Source organism: Myxocyprinus asiaticus, chromosome 8 (assembly GCF_019703515.2).
Source record: "Myxocyprinus asiaticus isolate MX2 ecotype Aquarium Trade chromosome 8, UBuf_Myxa_2, whole genome shotgun sequence".
NCBI classification, from domain to species: domain Eukaryota; kingdom Metazoa; phylum Chordata; class Actinopteri; order Cypriniformes; family Catostomidae; genus Myxocyprinus; species Myxocyprinus asiaticus.
The window spans coordinates 33,800,107-33,821,679 of NC_059351.1; the positions used below are offsets into that span (position 1 = coordinate 33,800,107).

Sequence of the window (21,573 nt, forward strand, 5' to 3'; positions counted from 1 at the left end):
TGCAGTGTTTAATAGACTTAGCCTGGTTGCTCATGATCTTGAATTATGTAATGCATCTTTCCAGCTGGCACCTATGTGTCTCTTGGTCAGTGTTTCAAGGTTTTTTCTGGTTTTTTATTTATTTATTTTTTTAAATTTATTTTTACTTCCAGAGCCTGCTGCAGTCACGTGCTAGTGTTATCCGTATTTGTTTGTTTGAAGTGCTCAGTCATTGAGCATGACAAGCTTAGCTAATTATAACCTTTGAAGTGGTCTGTAGGCCTTGGCTCTCAAAGCCTTCAGCATCTGATTCACTGTAAATTAGATTAGCTGTTGTTCTTGAATGTGTCATCATCTGCATATCTAGACTAGTGTCGTTGTTTGGCCACCTGATCTCAAATTAGCCTTTGGCCTGAGCAGTGAACTATGAAAGCATGCACAGCAATGAGAGGCTAACAGGAAAAGACTGTTCCTCCTCAAATACACAGAGCCTGTTTGCATATTGTCATCTGGCAAAGGATCGGTTTGTAAACAGATGTGTGCTTTAATGTGCAGGGGTATTTGTTCAGTCATGTTCTTTCCCATGCAGAGATTAGATAAGTTTATAATGGAAGCCTCACACTTTCATTTTCTCAGCTCTGTTTTTCCTCTATCATTTTATGTCTCCTGGACTCCATACAGCATTTTTCAAACACACTGTACATGCACACTGCCCTGCATAGCGCTTTGTCATTTGATGAAATTGAATGCAGTTGGCCCAGATTCCAAAGCATATCGATTGGATTTGGTCTCTCTGAAATAGGTGTCATAAATTTGTAAGTGCCATTAATTTTGTAGAGTATACATTAATATTTTACTTTTATGCATTGGTTACGGAATGGAATGAGGAGCTTAAAGACTTCAGGAAAGGACTAGGGCTGGGCGATAGGACGATGTTATCGGATATCGACGATATCTTACAAAGATCCATATCGCATGCCTATTGCAACACTCGATTGACAGACGATGATCGACAGTATTGGGAAATTGCAAAACCATGGATCTTGGAAGTCGCCAAATATATTAAACAGTGGCCAGTGTGTGAAACTAGCATCCACCACCCGCGACGAGGCTGAATCCAGTTCGCAAGCTCCTTGTCCAAATGCAGGGAGCCTATTTCATGCACAGGCAAGAAACACACTTTATTATATTTTTAAGAACAGACAAAAGAAAAGCTGCCAGTGCGTGTGTCTGATTTGCTGTTTGTTCAGAGGCGTGCTACTGCAATCAATCCTGTCTCGTGGAACAAGTGCATGTAAAGAGTTTTCGCTTTTTTTCTCTGTTTCTTTCATCTAAAACTGTTTGCAAGAATAATGTCATCTTTGAGAATGCTGCAATTGATCTCTGATCATCTCAGGAGGTGCTGTGAGTTATTTTGCTTTATTTCCACGGATCAGTTCGCAGTTAACATGCACTGTGAACGCAACTCTGCAGGTTCAGTAATATGCTATATATCTTTGTATTAAAGAAACAAAGACGAAAGTGATAAAATAATATGACACGTTCACATTGAATCTAAAATTGAGTTCTATTTTCTTTTCTTTAGGCAGCATTAACTGTATTACCAAAACTCAAAATAAAATTCAGTTTATTGAGTGGTGGGGGTTTCGGTGTTCCGTGTGCTCCAATGACATCATCATAGGATTATCGTATCACAGATCGCATATTGCATTTTCCAACAACTTATCGCATATCACATTTTTCCTCCATTTCGTGCAGACCTACTTGCTTATTTCTTACTTTTCTTACTATGATAGTTTTGTGCAATAAGATGTTGTAGTTATTTAGCCTATTTATTTGTTGAATATCCTTTAGTTACCATGTTGAATTGCTGTGCTTTGCGTCCATATATCTCTCTGAAACTTGTCTGATTTTTGTCACGTGAACATAACAGAGCCTAATTATACTTGGGTTCCTTAATTAACTAGTTGTTCAAACAACCTACCAAATAGTCGATTGTGAAAATTGTTGCTAACACAGTTACAGATAAAATCCCACGTTGGGTCAAAGTATCCATTGCTCTTTTAATCATAAGCTCATACGGACACGTTTGACACATGTGCAGTCGTAGCTGCCTTGCGATACCCTTTTAGCACAGTCAATGCCAGGCTGTCCACGTGACTAGAAAAACAAGGCTGCACATTGATATCCGGTACCGGCACACAGAAAAGCAAAGTACCATAAACTTTGGTCTAGGGCTAAAATGAGTAATCGACGTTATTGACAACGTTAACAATAAAAAAATTTTTAAAAAAATGTAGACAAAAATTTTCAGAACATTATATCACATTAAACTCTAATGATGACCCACAAGAGCAGCACTGCACTTCGCGCCTGACTGAGGAGAGGAAGAATTACACGGCTCACAGTCCAGATGCACTTTAAGCTTTCCAAACAGCTTCAGGTGATGTAGATCGCAAAGTATGAGGGAATTATAATGCAAAAATGCTAAATAACTCTGAAACTGGCATTTCTCTGTGCAGTCAGCGCCTCTTCTATGAGTTGCACGAATGTCCCGATCTAAGGGGGAGAGATTGAAACTGCACCCGGCTGAGGCACACTCTGTCGCAGGGACGCTCATCCCTCGAGCACGCACGGTTAATGCAGCTAGATTATAACGTGATGACTCGCGACTTGTTGAATTATAATATATGTCACTGTGCATTTCTTATCGTGAAGAAAACTGGCAATATGCAGATTTATTAATAAGTGAGTTTTTTTTTTTGTGAGTTAAAGATGGATTGATGTGAACAAAATGGTGAGAGAGGGTAGTCTTCGGTCCATTATACACTGCAACAAATAAATTTTTGATTTGTTTTTGTTTTGGCTTGTTTTACAATATAAATATCATATTACATTATACTGCTGAAGAAAAAAATGTTATCTGAGAATGTGGAATATAATATTAAAAATAAAAATATTTTAAAATATCCAAAAAACCCTTTAAAAAAAGATGCATTCACCTGAGAATCAGCATATAAGATATTTAGACTTGCTATTAGAGAATAGATCTTGAACATAAGTATATTTTGTCTTTCCTGCACTCGCAGAAGTATAACCAAGTGAAAAAATACACTTATATACAAAATACACTTATATTTAAGATGCATTCTCGTAAAGCAAGTCTAAATATCTTATATGTTGCTTCTCAAGTAAATGTATCTTGTGTTAAGGATTTTTAGACAATTTATACAGAAACAATAGGGTTTTTTTCCAAAAACTTTTTTTTTATTTTTTCATTAATTCAGTGAATGTTATTTAGAGGTATTTTTAAAAGATGATTGTGTCCTCTTTATTGTTAGTAAGCACGTTTAATACAACCTTTTAAGTCGAGGCACAAGCTGAATAATCGTTTAAGAGCTAATGATTAATCGTTGCAATAATTGTAGAACAATCAAATAATCATTCTAATAATCGTTAGATTAATCGATTATCAAAATAATCGTTAGTTGCAGCCCTACTTTGGTCTTAATGTTGAACCGTAAGGATTCTAGTTCAAATACAGTATAATGTTGGACTAACTTTGGGCCAAAACAAATATAGTTTGAAAATAGTAATAAAGGTGGAAACTTGACAGGTTTAGCACCATATATTTGAATGCCCTAGTGTGGTCATAGAGCCATCCTCATTAACTCACAGCGTTATTTTTACCAGAGGTAAATGCTGCCCAGGAATGCAAGCTTTCAGGGCTCCTCAGCTTTCTCTCTCTTTCTCTGTCTATTTCTGGCTGTGTCTCATTCTGCTTCCTAGTCCCTATGTGGTGATTAAGTATGTCAAGAACCCAAATGCCTAGGTCCATTAAACATTGGTAAACTGATGATGACTCAAATACCTGCAACACAATTATGATGCTGTACTTTAAAACATATCTGGCATTTTTTGCTGTAAAACATTTTGGGTGAACTAAAATACATACAAAAGTTAATAAGCAAATGAAAATAATTACGTTAAGTTATTTTGTAACTTAAATTCCAGTGTAATACTTAAGTGTTTGCAGGATTCTTTCTATTTCATGCACATTAGGGATGATAAGACTTGGAAAATAAGACTTTTGGACATCTCTCTGGCCAGCGCACTGACTACTAAACTAGGGTGCTGACTGAATGACACATTCACCCCAAAAACCCCCCCACTCTCTCTCTCTCTCTCTCTCTCTCTCTCTCTCTCTCTCTCTCTCTCTCTCTCTCTCTATCTCTTTATTTCCTGTACTGCTGTGTTACCATTGCTGATGGATCCCAGATGGCTGTAGATCTCTCTCTCTCTCTTTGTTTGGAATACAGCCTAGTAATGGCCTGAGTACATTAAGAGGAGGTGTTTGAAAGAGAGTGATATGAGTAGGCTGTAGGACCTGCAAGAACAGAGGAGTGTGGGAACTCAGTTTTAGTTGTTGTAGTGACACTCTAGATTGACTCTGCCTGTCATATTAATACAAATTACTCTCATAGAAAACACATTTGGCCTGCTAGGGCTGTAATTAGCGATCTATCTGAATCATCATGGTAAAAGGAGTGGCGGATATTTGATTCTCCCATATATAACATTGTCTTTGTTTTTGATTTGCCACAGTATGCAATAGTCTTAAGGTCAATATTAGGTCAAAAATGGCCTAAAAGATACGGCTTTCTCTAGAAACTCATCAGTCAATCATTGTTTTGAGGAATGAAGGCTATACAATGCTTGAAATTGCCAAAAAACGGAAGATTTCATACAAATGTGTACACTACAGTCTTCAAAGACAAAGGACAACTGGCTCTAACAAGGAAATAAAGAGATGTGGAAGGCCAGATGTACAAATAAACAAGAGGATAACTACATCAGAGACTCTAGTTTGAGAAATAGATGCCTCACATGTCCTCAGCTGACAGCTTCATTGAATTCTACCGACTCAACACCAGTTTCATGTACAACAGTAAAGAGAAGACTCAGAGGTGCAGGCCTTATGGGAAGAATTGCAAAGAAAAAGCAGAAAGCCCTGAAACAGAAAAACAAAAAGAAAAGGTTAGAGTGGGCAAAGAAACGCAGACATTGGACAACAGACAATTGGAAAAGTGTGTTATGGATCTTAACCCCATTGAGCTTTTGTGGGATCAGCTAGACTGTAAGGTTCGTGAGAAGTGCCCGACAAGACAGCCACATCTATGGCAAGTGCTACAGGAAGCGTGGGGTGAAATATCAGCTGAGTATCTGGACAAACTGACAGCTAGAATGCCAAGGATCTGTAAAGCTGTCATTGCTGCATGTGGAGGATTTTTTGATGAGGACTCTTTGAAGTAGTTTAAGAAGTTCTGAGAATTTGTTTCAAATTGTAATAGTAATTTTTCATGTTATTAATGTCCTGACTATACATTGTGATCAGTTGAATTCCACTTTGGTGAATAAAAGTACCAATTTCTTTCCATAAGAGCAAAATCTGTACATTATTCCAAACATTTGGCCGACAGTGTACATATGTGAGATCAAGCTTTTGACACTTAGAACAATTGAGGGACTTGTACACAACTATTACACAAGGTGCAATCATTCATTGATGCTTAAGAATACAACACACTACTATATGCATACTTTATGTAATTATCTATAATATAGATTCTGAAGAGCAGTACTAAATAAAAAAATATTTTATCTCTTATATTTGTACACATTTTGAAAGGGGTGTGAACATTTGAGACAAAAGGGAATGCAAACTTATCTTCTCAACTATATATACTGTTTATTAAACTTCCAATTAATGGGTTATCAGCTCTCTTCCTTTTCTTCGGCTTTCTATCTTGTTTCTGAACAGCAATCTAAATTGAGTAATTCTGTGGTTTGGTGACTAAAAACAGCCATTTGGCTCCTCAGTGGTTCAGTTTAGGAGCCAGTGGCTCGTCGTGGCGCAGTTACTCACCTCAATCCGGGTGGTGGAGGACAAGTCTCAATTGCCTCCACTTCTGAGACCGTCAATCCGTGCATCTTATCACGTGGCTCATTGTGAATGACACCGCGGAGACTCCGCATGTGGAGGCTTATGCTACTCTCCGCGATCTGCGCACAACTTACCACACGCCCCATTGAGAGCGAGAACCACTAATCGCGACCATGAGGAGGTTACCCCATGTGACTCTACCCTCCCTAGCAACCGGGCCAATTTGGTTGCTTAGGAGACCTGGCTGAAGTCACTCAGAACACCCTGGAATCGAACTCGCGACTCCAGGTGTGGCAAACACAAATCCGATAAGAACACACATATGGCAGCATTATTTTGGGAACACAAGGGAATTTATTATACTTTATGATTATTATTATCTTTACATTTATAATTGTCTTTAGTTCTTAATCTGTAGGCTGTTAGTCATTTTCCACCTGTTGTCATTGACGGATGCTTGCGTGATGGCAAATGGAGCCGTTGGAGAAGGTAAATGTTTGGATTTGGGGAGATGGTTAAATAAGATTTTTTGATCACTTCATTATTTTATTGATTTTTTTTTAGTTTAGTTTAAAGTGCGATTTTAATTTAGAAACATCTTTTGTTTGTTTTTCGTGTTTCAATAAATGAATTTAATTTTTAAAGCAAAATCATTAAAGCAAAAATATTCACCGACCCTCGGCAGGGGGGTTGACGATATATTCGTATATCGCAATATTTTTAAGGCAATTATTGATAAAATATTTTTCATATATCGCCCAGCCCTAATTCTTATTGAATTCTACTTTATTTGTATTCGGTTATTGTTGGAGTCATGCAAACCAACAGACATGGAACTGCTTTTATTGGTGGAAAGACAATGCGAAGTGAACTCGAAAGCTTATCAGACTAGTATGTGTGTATGTGTTAAATCTCTGAACACCATAAGAGCGCATTTTATAAAAAGCTTTCACCACTTGTTTTTCTGAATAATAACATGTGAAATGATACAAATGTGATAGCCTTTATGTTGTCTCGTGCTGTCAGTATTGGGTTCTATGTAAGCTCCAGTGAATGCAAATGTTTTTGCTGTTGTTTTCTTTTTTGTTTTCCATTTTTCATTAATGCAAATTGTTCATTTAAAGGTGCACTCTGTAATTTTATGAATTATGTCGAACTGGCTTACATTGGTTTACACTGACACTTAGTGGCCTGGATGCAGCATAATTCAAACACGGTAGTTTTCAGTTACAAATATCATTGTAGAAATTCACTATGCACAGTAAGGCAGGATTAATTTAATCCATGAATGAAAGTGTCCAATAACAGGGCAGATACTGAGATTAAGTGGGTAGTATTCAGCTGGTCATGTGATGCAAACATGGCAGACCCCATGAGGTGCCCTTGCTCAGGTAGAATTGTCTTCCACTGCTTTTCTGTTTAGATGAGCTTGCTGCACACAACAGCAAACACAGCACGAGGCGTGGTGTCTGATTCGCATGAACATACATATTCACAGTTGAGTTTTCTTTGCTAGAGAAAAGGGGGAAAAGTCTGTTTTAATAATACTGGATTACCAGAATACCGGATATTTATGACATGTTATCGCTGATTATCTTCTGTTGATGAATTACTGCTCATTTAGTTATATGATAATGTTTACTTTGTAGTGTTTATATTGTAATAAGTTGTAAATATTTGTAAGAGTACACTTTTTGTTTCCTTTTTGTGAGAGCACCTGTGAGTGCAGACATTTCAAAATAGGAGTACCTGGTGTATTCCGGGCTTGTTTTTAAATGAAAGTCCCACGTTTGTGTATGGAAGCTATGATCCTCTGGCTACGGTGCATTCAGAAAAATCTAAATTTAATAAAACAAAAGATTTTGAATTGTCATAACAGTCGTGCATGTTAATTATTACAGTATACCGTATTACCGAATGCTGGCACATGTCTATTCTGAGATGTATCGATTGCTTTTATTGTGTTTTTTTGTTTTTGTTTTTGTTTTTGTGGAAGAAAGTAAGTCACATGGGTTTGCTGCTGTGACATTAGTAAATAAAAATGGATTTTTTTATTTGGGGTAATCTATTCCTTTTCATTTGGTTGTGGATCAGGCCAAACAACATCTCAAACCTGTCCCTACTCTGGATCGCAGTGGGCTTCTAGTGTGTAGGTGGGGTCATGCTGGAGACAAGCTGTAAAATGCCGCCGCCTCCCCGTGTAATTTCTCAGGTTACTGTGAGTCTGTTGAGGCCTGGCTCACATTGGACTACCTTTCCCCCTCACTGCGAGTGTGTGAGAGCTCTCAGTGGCGGTCTCCTGTGAGAGTGCTCTCTCTCTCTCTTGATTGCATTAGAGGGGCTGCTCAATGTGGCTTCATATCTCCAGCCTGGCACTGTGCCAACAGAGATACTGTCCATGTGTGTAGCGGTGAAAAGCAGAAAGTAGTGTGGGTGCCTCTGTCCACTGGTAGTCCTGCTTAAGAATCTTGTCTCCAGCCTTAATGAGTCTTCATTTTGAACTGACCTACTCTGATAATTAGTTATCAGTCAGCTTCATCATCTTTTTTATCAAAATTTTAATTTAAGTTTCACTCCAGTAAATCTGCTCAGTGCGCAAGGTCAGTATTGATTCCTTTCATTTCCTCATTGCACGTTTGTGTTGAACTTACAGGACTTGGAGAAAGACACCTGGAGTTTAGTGGCTCCAGAATTTCTGTTGGAGTCTTGCTATGAGCAGGTGCTGGCAGTCAGCAGGTGTTTTAACCGTAAATGCTAAGAGAAATGCTTGAGTTTATTAGGTTGTTATATTCTCTGCATAATGAAAGCTGTTGTCATATTATTCATTTGTTGAAGTTCACACATGTTCGAAACAAATTCTCCCCCTTAAAGGGAAAATAAACATTTTCTAATTTTCTTACCCTCATGGCGTTACAGCCCAGTATTTTCCCTGCTACAGTAAAAAAATTAAAATGTTAGGTAGAAAGTCCGAGCAAGGGGAATAAGGCTAGGTATTGATACAGATTTCCCGATTCAATTTCAATATCGTTTCATATGGGTATATTTAATTTATGTCCATTTTGCTTACATACAGTATGGAAGAAATTCTCTCCCAGCAAATGCTGTTAATTATACAGGGGACCTTCTTACTAGGTACATTATGAAACTATAAATGTTACTAATTATATTTTATTTGTTTTTCATCATTTTGGTCACACTTTATCTTTAAAAAATGAACAAATCCATGTACAGTTGAAGTCAGAAGTTTACATACACTTGTATGTTAAAATTTTTTAACCATAGTTTTGGCAAGTCGTTTAGGACATCTACTACATCTACGTAATTTTTCCAGCAATTGTTTTCAGACAGATTGTTTCACTTTTAATTGACTATATCACAATTTCAGTGGGTCAGAAGTTTACGTAAACTAAGTTAACTGTGCCTTTAAGCAGCTTGAAAAATTCCAGAAAATAATGTCAAGCCTTAAGGCAGTTAGCCAATTAGCTTCTGATAGGTGGTGTACTGAATTGGAGGTGTACCTGTGGATGTATGTTAAGGCCTACCTTCAAACTCAGTGCCTCATTGCTTGACATCAGGGGAAAATCAAAAGAAATCAGCCAAGACCTCAGAAAAAAAAATTGTGGACCACAAGTCTGGTTCATCCTTGGGAGCAATTTCCAAACGCCTGAAGGTACCACGTTCATCTGTACAAACAATAGTACGCAATTATAAACACCATGGGACCACGCTGCCATCATACCGCTCAGGAAGGAGAAACATTCTGTCTTGTTGAGAAGAACGTAGTTTGCCGCAAAAAGTGCAAATCAATCCTAGAACAATAGCAAAGGACCTTGTGAAGATGCTGGAGAAAACTGGTAGACAAGTATCTATATCCACAGTAAAATGAGTCCTATATCGACATAACCTGAAAGACTGCTCAGCAAGGAAGAAGCTACTGCTCCAAAACTGCCATAAAAAAGCCAGACTACAGTTTGCAAGGGCACATGAGGACAAAGATCTTACTTTATAGAGTCCTCTGGTCTGATGAAACAAAACTTTAACTGTTTGGCCAGAACGACCATTGTTATGTTTGGACGAAAAAGGGTGAGTCTTGCAAGCTGAAGAACACCATCCCAACCGTGAAGCATGGGGGTGGCAGTATCATGTTGTTGGGATGTTTTGCTGCCAGAGGGACTGGTGCACTTCACAAAGTAGATGTCATCATGAGGAAGGAAAATTATGTGGATATATTGAAGCAACATCTCAAGACATCAGCCAAGAAGTTAAAGCTTGGTCTCAAATGGGTCTTCCAAATGGACAATGACCACATGCATACCTCCAAAGTTGTGGCAAAATGGCTTAAAGACAACAAAGTTAAGGTATTGGAGTGGCCATCACAAAGACCTGACCTCAATCCGATAGAAAATGTATGGGCAGAACTGAAAAAGCGTGAGCGAGCAAGGAGGCCTACTAACCTGACTCCAGTTCTGTCTGAAGGAATGGGCCAAAATTCCAGCAACTTATTGTGAGAAGCTTGTGGAAGGCTACCCAAAACGTTTGACCCAAGTTAAACAATTTAAAGGCAATGTTACCAAATACTAACAAAGTGTTTGTAAACTTCTGACCCACTTGGAATGTGATGAAAAAAGCTGAAATAAATCATTCTCTCTACTATTATTCTGACATTTCACATTCTTAAAATAAAGTAGTGATCCTAACTGACTTAAGACAGGGAATGTTTCTACGATTAAATGTCAGGAATTGTATGTAAACTTCTGACTTCAACTGCATTTCATAAATAAATATGGTATCATATTGTATATATTATATTTTTGTACATGTTTATTGTTTAATTGCATAATTTGTACTGTTTACAAGTATTTACATTGATTTGTTGAACACGTGTTCAAAACCGCTACTGTCTCTATAAAAAAAAAAAAAAGAAAAATTAACGAGAGAGGACTCATAATGGCTTTTCCTTGTGCTATGTGTGATTAGAATTAAATGTTTCTTTTTTTATGTTTTTAATCAACAATTGACATAAAGATCAGAAAAGGGATTAAAAGAGACATTATTGATTGACAAATGGATTGCGTGGATCTTGTCTTGGACATACATTACACATCAAACCAAACTTTTACTCTCAACACACAGTGAAAGGATCTCGCTGCTGAACTCCTTCATAGCTATGCTACACAATTACTGGTGAGTAAAATCTAAAATTTACCAGCCAGTGGTTAATCGTAGACATTTTTAGTCGCATAGCACTAAATTAGGTTGCAAATGCGAGCGATTTTATCTTATTGCAGTAGTGGGTTTTTGAGAGAGTTAAAGATCGATGCTGAGATTTACGAATCAATGTCGAGGTTGTTGAAAATTTTACCCAGTCCTAAAGGTGAATGGTGATTTTTTTATAATGCAAAGCTCAAAAAACAAAAAAAAACAACATCATAAAAATAGCCTAATATATTCCAAGTCCTCTGATGCCATATGATAACTATGTATGAGGGAAAGACTGATATTGAATTCTATATTTACTGACAATCTTACCCTCTGCTACAGCTCAAGAGACTCTCAAATGTGGTGCAGGTTTAATGCAAGAACCAATGGCGTTTGCTGTCAATGCCATTGATGCACCATTTTTTGTACTCCATTTCGGGTAGAGGGGAAGGTTCTTAATGAATGATGACTTAAATTTTGGTCTGTTTCTCATACAAAGCTATTGTAGACTTCTTTTTTTAAGTTAACTATTCCTTTAAAGCATAAGCAGCTGCTAGCTTGTATGTCTTCTGTAGCCTTTAGAAATATTTTTTTGAAGGGCCTTTATTGACTTTGTTGAATGCATATTTACAGCCTTTTTCTCTGTCTGTTATATTTGCCTTTGTCTGTGCTTGCATTTTTGATAATGGCATCAAGCTTTCAAATTGTACTACATGTAGCTATGTATACTAAAAAACCCACAGAAAGTCTTGTCAGAATTGTTTGTATTTTCTTTCTGACACCTGATGTTTGGAGGTGGTGCTGTCCTTTTGGACCCTGCTGCCCTGTGCACAGTGTACTGAAAAAGAGGGGATTGTTGGGCAGGGTGTCAAGCAGACCCAAGCAGTGCTCCCGTCATGTGAACGAGCTACCCAGGCCAGAAGAATGTGTTGAATGCGAATGACGCAGCTTTGACGAAGACATGTGACATTGAGAGCGATAGAGAGAGAAGAAATTGGAATGGGGAAGAGGGTAGTTGACTCATGCAGGCAAAGTGCCACCCCGCTGACCTTTTTATGCTAGCGTAACTATCGCCCCCTAGGAAGCAACAAAGAGCAGGAATTGGGAGGGCAGAGGCAAGGATGGAGGGAACTGAAGAAGAAAGGGGCAGTGAAAATGATTGCCCTGTTTGTGTATCTCTAAGCTTGGTGATGTCATGCCTTTTGTTTTTCCATGTTGGTCAGATGACTAGCCCATGCTGTACCACTTTGTATTCTACAGCTAGTGCTTAGACGTAATACGTAACCTTTGAAGTGCCTTTTTGGATGACCTTATAGGTATTACCTTTAGCCCAGTTGTTAAAATTTAGCAAGTGGTCAGGCATGCCTATTTGAACCTATAATTTCTGCTGGTCATTTTATTGGCTGATATTTGATATTTTTATATTTGGCAAGTTTATTGGCCGTATCGTGTCTGTAAGGCTGTAAGTGTGTCGTGTCTGCTTGTCCAAAGTTTAATGTTAATTTCTTTCAGAAGTTCTATGTACATCTCATTTGGTATCATTAAATTGTATTAGGCTATATCATAAATACATCATGGCTTATACTGTATTTTATTATTATGTGGTCATCAGCCTAGCACTAATATTTATAATAAATGTTAGGGCTGGGTTTTGATACAGATTTCCCTATTTGATTCACACTACCGGTCAAAAGTTTTGAAACAATCACTCATTCTTTTTTATTATTATTATTATTATTATTATTATTATTATTATTTATTTTTTTTTTCACATTTCAGAATAATAGTAAAAACTATGGAATAACATAAATGGAACTATGGGAATTATGTTGTGATTAAACAATGTGTTATTTTAGCATCTTCAAAGTAGTCAAGATTGTTCAAATGAAGATCGCGATGCATCGGAAAATCTAAATTTTTTACCCAGTCAATAATAATAATAATTAAAAAAAACATGGTATTATTGTGGTATATAAATAAATAAATAAAATTATTTCATTGATACTTGCTAGTACATTTTAGTGAATTTGTGAACTAGCTGAACTGAAGCGTCTGTGTAGCTAACAGAGGCCTAAGTGAGCTTTGCATCGGGTAATAAGCTTTTTTGATCAGTGGCCTGGTTTCTACTTTGACAAGCACAATAGTTCAGCACTTGCGGTTTAGTTGTCATTCAGAAGTTTCTTAAGTTAAGTTCACTTAAGTTCTTCAGTGTGAATGAGATTGAATCACAGTATTACATTAAACACAGTCTTTGAATAAACTAACTACTTTCATTTGTGGCAAGCTCATTTCAGTGGCTCATGGGAAAGGCAGCCGTGACACCAGGCTGTGGTGACCTCCACTGTTTCTATGTATAGAATCAGCAGTAAGAGAAAGCCAAAGAGAGTCTATGTTTAGCACAGGCCCTGCTCTGACTTGTCCTGTAAAAAAGTGTAGGTTCCATTGTCTTCATTAACACCTGAGATATCATTACAGTAGTGATGCATGTGATTAAGTTTTTTTTAAATAAAAATTGATGAAACATGTCAGTTAAATATTTTCAAAATGGGTTGCCTGAATGACTTCGGCTTATCAGTTTTAAGGAAGCCCTGCATAATTATGCTTGTTTCAGATATACCTGACCATAAATGCTTTTCTTAGGGGGGAGGGAGCGCTTACTCCTGTTCTTCATTCATAAAAGCTAGAAGTGGAATACAATTTTGTGGAATGTGTTTTATGAATTTGGACTATTTTTAACTTGTCATGCTGTCTTAAAAACACTGCTTGTGGTGGGACACTCAAAAATGTCCATCTGCTTTAAAGGGAATTATTTTAAAGACAATTTTCTGATAGAGCTTTATCTTGTATGGCGGTGTGCTGTTTAGCTAAAGATATAAAAACAGAAAAACTAGTCAACCTCACTAGTCAGTTATTGGACGAATATTCGATTAGTCAACCATTGTGACCCATTCCTTCTGTCAGCAAACTTCATACTGACACACAGGGTCAGATATTAATATTTTTTTATTGAGGGGTGATATTTGCCCCCTGAAAGTTTTATATTTTTTTTTATTTTTTTTATTTAAATTATTATTATTTTTTAAGCAAAATGCTTTATGAAAGCATGTGTTTATAACATTCTGTAATACATAGTGGTGCACCGATCAGGAAATTTGAGACAGATACCGATACCGATCTACGTTTTTTTTTTTTTTAACACTAAGATCAGCCGATACCAATTATATATTTTTTTTAATTTAATTTTTTTTAAAGTGCCCTTTGCCACACTTTTGCAGGTTGTATGCTGCAGTTACATATTTGTGCCCCACACAGTAAAATTAGTAACATTTTACAAAAAAGGTTCCATTTGTTTACATTATTTAACAACATTACTGTAGTTAACATGAACTAATGGACTTACTGTTAGTTACAACATACTATAACATTTTTAAAATCAAAAGTTGTATTAGTTAACGTTAATGCACTATGAACTAACATGAACTAACAATGAACAATTGTATTTTTATTAACTAACATTGATTAATAAATGCTGAAAAAAACATATATTGTTCATTGTTTGTTCATGATATCTAATGCATAAACAAATGTTAAAGAAATTAAACCATTTTATTAAGTGTTACCAAAATTACATTAAAATTACATTAATTGTGAATTGCTAACCTTTGTTTTGTAACAGTTATGAATAGTTCTGAGATACTTTCAAAAATAAGAAAAATAGATCCATTACAAGCTCTAAAACTGCTCCAGTGAGAAATCATTAATATCTATGATTTGTTTACTGTCTTTGGCATCTTGGGTTGAGAGGATTACTTTTGAAATGTATTCCACTACAGATTACAAAATACATGCTGTAAATGTAATTTGTAACGTATTTCGTTAGATTACTCAAGGTCAGTAATGTATTCTAAATACTTTGGATTACTTCTTCAGCACTGGTAGATTTTTTTCACTTGTTTTTTGACTATAAAAACTCTGCCAGGTACAGTAAGACAAAATACACGTTAAAAATATATTCTCTGAAAAACCAAAATATCTTATGCAGTGTTGTTTCTAAAACAAGATCAATCTAATTGATCTTATTTTAAGGATTTTTAGATATTTTTACAGGAAAACAATACAAAAATTATTATCAAGAATAAGATTTTTGCCCTAATATCAAAGGTCTTACTAGAAAAAAAGAAATTATGATCCAACGTGATGATCCAAAAAATAAAAAATTATTGTGCCTGGTAACGTACATGTAAAATGGCTAGAAATAGCATTTTAGCTTAGCGTAAAGCTGACAATTTACACAATTTTTATTTCTATTTCTTCTGCTCCAAACTTACTTCAAACGTACTTCTCTTGTCTGCTCGTATGAATGTAACACATCATAAGAAAGTGTTTCACCGCTGTTCAAATGCACTTTGGATCGCATCATTTATATGTATAAATGTTTTCCATCTGAAAGGACTAAATATTAAATGAAACAAATGACAATAAAATGCAAAGTAATCTCTTCAGTAATCAAAATACTTTTTGAATGTAACTGTATTCTAATTACTAACGATTTAAATTGTAACTGTAGTGGAATACAGTTACTTATATTTTGTATTTTAAATGCGTAAGCCCGTTACATGTATTTCGTTACTCCCCAACCCTGAACACAAATCACTAATTATTAAGCAAATGCCTGAAGATGCGGTGCCGCTATTGATGGTAATATACAGTTATATCTGTTATTAGTGGTATTGTGACCATAATGATTTAAATTGGGAACCTCACAGAATTGTGCTGGGATGAGTGACTGATGAGATATTGAGAGCACCTAGAGAGCGCTCATGTTCAAGAGATTAAAGCTAAAAGCGCTCCTGATCGCTCAAACAATCTCTGTCGCTCCACACAGCATCTAATTGTCATGTGTACTCAAATTTGTATGCATGTTTATTTGTTGTTGACAGCCTCTTTATCCTCTTTCTGCTCACAGTGCAGCGAGTCAGAAATACTACCATAATAACTCTAGAAAATGAGCAACTTAATATTCATACATGTGTAATTCTTGCAATTTTTTAAAAAACAAAACAGCATATTCATTTGAATTACATAATATCTGAAAGTTTAAATTCGTGAATGCTTAGAATTGCCAACAATTCACCTTCCAAAGGCCACTCTGTCATGCTTCAAGGGCTGAGCAAGCACTCATTCATTAGAGTAGCAGTGTATGTGCGATTCCCTGTGTGCTGCAAAATAGATCAGCCCTGATTCTAGGCATGATCGGCAAATCGCCGATCACGGATTTAAGATGAAGATCGGCCAATTTCGATCAGTTGCTGATCGATCGGTGCACCCCTAGTATGATACATGACATGTTGTCCATTGATGCCAGATACTTCAGTTGAATCCATTATCTGTAATTGAAATCATAACTAGGGATGCACTATCCGATACCTGGATTGGTATCAGCTCCGATACTGATATTTTTAGATGGATGGGGTATCATTTTGACGAGTCCGATCCAAATCCGACACTGTGTTAGTCATGGTTGTTACTTTCAAGCTCCAATAATGACTTCATTAAAGGACCATTAAATTAGTCCATATGACTCATGCATTCTATTCAAAGTCTCTTAAAAACAAATGATAGCTTTGTGAATCACAAAAGGCTGCATTTAATAAGTATTAGTATAGTTTGTATGCGCATCACACTTCAGTGAATGCACGCTGCTCTGTTGACACACTCAAAGTGCACGCATACGGCTCTAGACGCACTGCTGATCTCAGCTGCACACAAAATGTGAACACTCCACATGAGCTACATCATGTAACATGCATTGAGAATGGCACCGGAGGAGCATTTCACCAGATTTTGAATAAGAAGCAACTGAAACGACTGTGAACTAACCTAACTGTTCTGACTGTCAAAATAAAAGCCAAAGGGTTCAAAAGTTAAGAAATTATGAATAAAATATATTACTATTGTATAATAAAATGTTAAGTTAATCATAATAATAATAATAACTAGATTTTTGTCTACAAACTTTGATATTGGCTTAATAAAGTTTTTAGACGAACTTTGATGTTGGCTTGACAGCCTTGTCTGAAAGTTTTAGACAGACAGACAGATAGATAGATAGATAGACAGACAGACAGACAGACAGACAGACAGACAGACAGACATTACATCTAAAGTGAATAAAAAAAAAAAAACTTAATCCTTTAAAGTCCAGATTCAAGTTGAAAAAAAAAAAAAAAACTTGCAAAACAACTTGTTTTCTAGACTTTCACTGGAATTACTGTTAAATTTGTTGCTGCACTGTCCAGTAGACTAGTTAACAAAGTTTTTCCGAAGAGGTCTTAACAGTTTTTTAAAAATTTTTTATATATATATATATATATATATATATACATATAAAAGAATACCCACAAACAGTTCCACACAGTTAATTAGATATTCTACACTGATTAAGAAGAAAAGAAAAAAAAAAAAAAAACAACACAGAGAGTTCAGGTATCTGAATTGGACTGGGAGAGAAAACATTGTACCAGTGCATCCCTAGTCTACACTAAACCCAGAAATATTTAGGCCTAGAATACAATAGCATGAATTAAATAAATCAAATGTTAGATGTCATAGTAAAACAACAATGTACAATGAATTCACTACAGGGATATTTTGTAATATCCTAATTACAAATAATTTTAGAACATGCAATATCTGCAGTCTTTTTTTGGTGGCATTTTTTTTTCTCCAAGAACCTGGTTAATTTCCGACTCTGCTGACAAACCTAATCATAATTAAAAAAAAAAAAAAAAAAAAAAAAAAATCACATCTACCTGAAGTCCTAGTGCAGGACCAGCTTTCCTTTCTCATGTCTTCATTAGAAGTTCACATATGTTTTTACACTCTAACTAGTGACTTGCAGGCACACTTTCTCCCGGTCTGCTCATGAACATGATGTTCTCCTGTAGAGGGTCACTGCTTCTAATGGGCTGAAATCATGCATTGTACACACTTCACACCCCTCACCACCTGCTCAGAGTTAAGAAAAGACTGTAAAATATGTGTGCGCACAAAGCCACAAGAGAAATGCTATTGGTGGTTTTGATTACCTGCATTATCTTGAAGGAAGCGTATATAAAGTGTATTTTAAAAAATATAACCATAATGCAACATTGAAAGATCTGGCACAGCACACACGCCCTGTTTACACCTGGTATTTGTTTCTGGTGATCCAATAACAAGTGGGCAGCCGACCCAGATTGTCATTTATACCTGATATTTACGTGTATTACGTGTATTGTCACTGCCTGTTGACATCGGGCATACTGAAGATGTTCAGTGTAGTCTTGTACATATAGGTCTATATGTATTTTGTGACCCACCCCTTGAAAGTACTTTAAATTTCTTTTAAAGACAAATTTAGTTTGCAGTGGTTTATTGACTGGTGAGTATGTGGTCTTTCATTGTTGTGTAGAACGCATCAGGACGCATTAGCGTTGACACTACAAATGTGATGTGATCACATGCATTTCTGACTACCTCCAAATGTAATTTAAGTTATTGGAACACAAAACTCTTTGCACCCCATTTACACATGTACTGTACAGTTTGCATTTAAGGGTGTCTGACTGTGTCCAGTAGTCATCCAGATCCAGCACTGCTGTGCAGATGTGATCAGATTAGTGAAAAGAGCTGGTCGCAAGTCATCTGTTTTGGTGCCTACACCTTTGGGACTAGTGTTGTCGCGGTACCAAAAGTTCAGTAGGCGGTACCGATACCAGTAAAATTTCACTGTTCTCGATACCAAATTCGATACCACAGCAAAAATATGATAATGTGCTATTGAGCACACCAGTTTAGTTATTTTGAATAATTTAATAAATATTTTTCAGAACTCCATCATCAAAATGGTGTCTAATCAATTAATTCTTAAAAAGTTTAACAAGTGAATATTTTCTACAAGTCTTTGCATTCTTTGCACTCAATCAACAGCAGCCTTGCTTGTCATTATTACTTAACTATACTACTACTACTACTACTAATAATAATAATAATTATTATTATTATCACAGTGAATATTTTACTATACAGTAGTAATCTATTTGTAAAAATGTCTTCAATTTCAGGCATCTAGATTTTATTTTGAATCATGCTTTTATTATGAAAAAGCATGATTCAATATATCATCTAATATATCAATTAAAATAAATAATAAATTGTTCAATTTGTCTGTATGATTTTGGATCGCTATATTTTATCATGTTATTTTTAATCAAGTTTTGATATGGCAAAAAGTAAAACTCTAGGAATGAAACGAAGCTGTAAACTGGTATCTATCGCGCTCCCTCTATCTCTCTTGCTCACACACTCGCTTTCTTCTGCTCACGTGCTCTAACCCGGCATGTCAGTACTCCGTACTCCCCATGTTGGATTATGAGCAAGATAGCATCGGCGAGTGTACATCGACTGTACCCTCAATCAGATTGCACTGTGGGTAAGAATGAGTGAACAAATGTAGGGAACGAGATGTAGGGAACAAATTCGGACACTACTACAAAATAGTTGACACCCATAATATTGCACTATATAGTGGATAGGGGCCGATTTCGGACAGAGCTCCAGTGTGATCATTGAAGACGTTTAAGTCACATCTGAAATCTCATCGCTTTACACTGGCCTTTGAGTCTGACAAATGAAATGATGGACACAGATTTGGAGTGATTGTATTTTAGATTACTGGTGTTTGTGTAAGTGGTAATTTTGAAATATTATGTTATAAATGTTATTACTGTGAAGCACTTTGGTCAACTTGTTTTAAATGCCATATAAATAAAGTTGAGTTGATATTAAAACGCAAATGTTGTGAATTAATTACTGTATGTAAATATATAGTCTACATGTAATACACACTCTACTGTGGATTAGTGCTCTGCTCTGTCATCTGATACAACGTGAATGATTCTCAGTGTCTGTGGAGTTTCCAGTGTATGAGCGGTCGGATTTATACATTCATTTAAAATAAGCAGCTCATCCACGCTAAGATTGCAGCCTTTAGCAGTGTAATAAATCACACTAGGACGTTATGATTTTAATTTGATTAATTGTCCATTTCAGTGTAAAAGGAGTAGTCAAAATAGTTGTGTGCCAGTCATGCTGGTACCGGATAGAGTCGGTGCTCGGTACTACCAGTACTGCAGAAACACTGGTATCGTTACATCTTTTTTTATTTTAGTAGCGACTTGGTACCGAAGTACCAGTGCTTTTGACAACACTATTTGGGACAGTAATGTTCATGGTTGAACAAATTGACAGTGTGGCATGCATCTTATCGCAACTTAAGAATTCTTCCTTTTCTGCAGAGTTATATGGCTGTCGTAAATAACTGAGTGGCAAACATTAGAGCTGGTATTGTTTGGGACTTCTCTAATCAGTGCAAGAGAAGCGTGTGAAGGACACTCTGGTATGTGGTCACTTTTTCCTTATCTCTACTATACCGTGGCTCCATTTCCTGTACCTCTTTCTTCTTAAGGCTTATAGGCCGAATAGATTTGTCTCAAATAAATTCTTGCCTGAGCACCAAATGTGATTTGTTGTGGTCGGCTTTGGCCTGAGATTGGATTATGCATGGTGACTGGGATGACATTATGCATTATTTCAAGATGCTACGGGCGAAAAGTGAGGAACACTAGAAGTGGGTACACACACTTGCAGAGCAGTATGAATTCTCCTGTGACCTGTCATTACTAGGGTTGGGAATGAAGAACCAGTTATTATTCTGAACCAGGTCATTTATTAAAAATATAATAATAACATCTTTATAATTTTTGTTTCCAGGAACGGTTCTTGGATATGCAGTTTTCCACAGATGCGGACAGAAACCGAACTAAAATGCTCTGACAGCTTGTGTATTGCTATGTTGTGTATGGAAAAGACCCAATGAGCTCTTGTGCAATCCTGGTGGAGGTACAGGGTGCAGCATCGACAGGTATTATTGGGCTGACATGCAGCCTTTCTTCAGCACAGTGTAGAAAAGGGTGTTGTTGTCGTCCAAGGGAAGGTGGAGTATAGGAAAAAGAAGAGAGGGAGGAGGGGTGGCCTTTCGTTATTTTCAGTCTATTGTGTCTACTTCCTGTAGGTCAGGGGTTATTGGAGTAGGGAGTTGCAGATTAGCTGAGCAAATGTGAGACAGAACTTCCATAGACTGAGAACATCAACAGTGTAACAGCAAGATCAGTTTTCTTAAACTTCGGGACTACCAACAGTCAACCTCAACAGGTAAATGCAAAGCAAGTCAGTAGAGGGATGCTATTTTGTGCTTTCACTTGTTTTTCCAGGTCCAGCATGCCACGTGTTCCACGGGCTTTGAGACGATAAACTGTGTTGGAACAGCTGTAGTAACTATATTTAATTATTTTAAATATTTTTCTCTACAATGTTTTGCACTTCCCTTACAAAGAGGACTCTCTCGTTTT

The 21,573-nt window shown here is 36.5% G+C and overlaps 1 protein-coding gene across 5 annotated transcripts in view; it reads left to right on the forward strand.

Moving 5' to 3' along the window:
* LOC127444835 (GRB2-associated-binding protein 1-like) overlaps positions 1–21,573 on the forward strand; it is a 147,718-nt gene that overhangs the window by 19,658 nt on the left and 106,487 nt on the right. The window contains exon 1 of one of the 5 annotated variants that reach the window (XM_051704398.1): positions 21,282–21,376. The exons of the other annotated variants lie outside the window; for them this stretch is intronic. The gene's annotated coding sequence lies outside the window, so the exon portion shown is untranslated. Of the gene's footprint in view, positions 1–21,281; positions 21,377–21,573 lie in introns of those variants that run through there. 5 annotated transcript variants of the gene reach the window in all.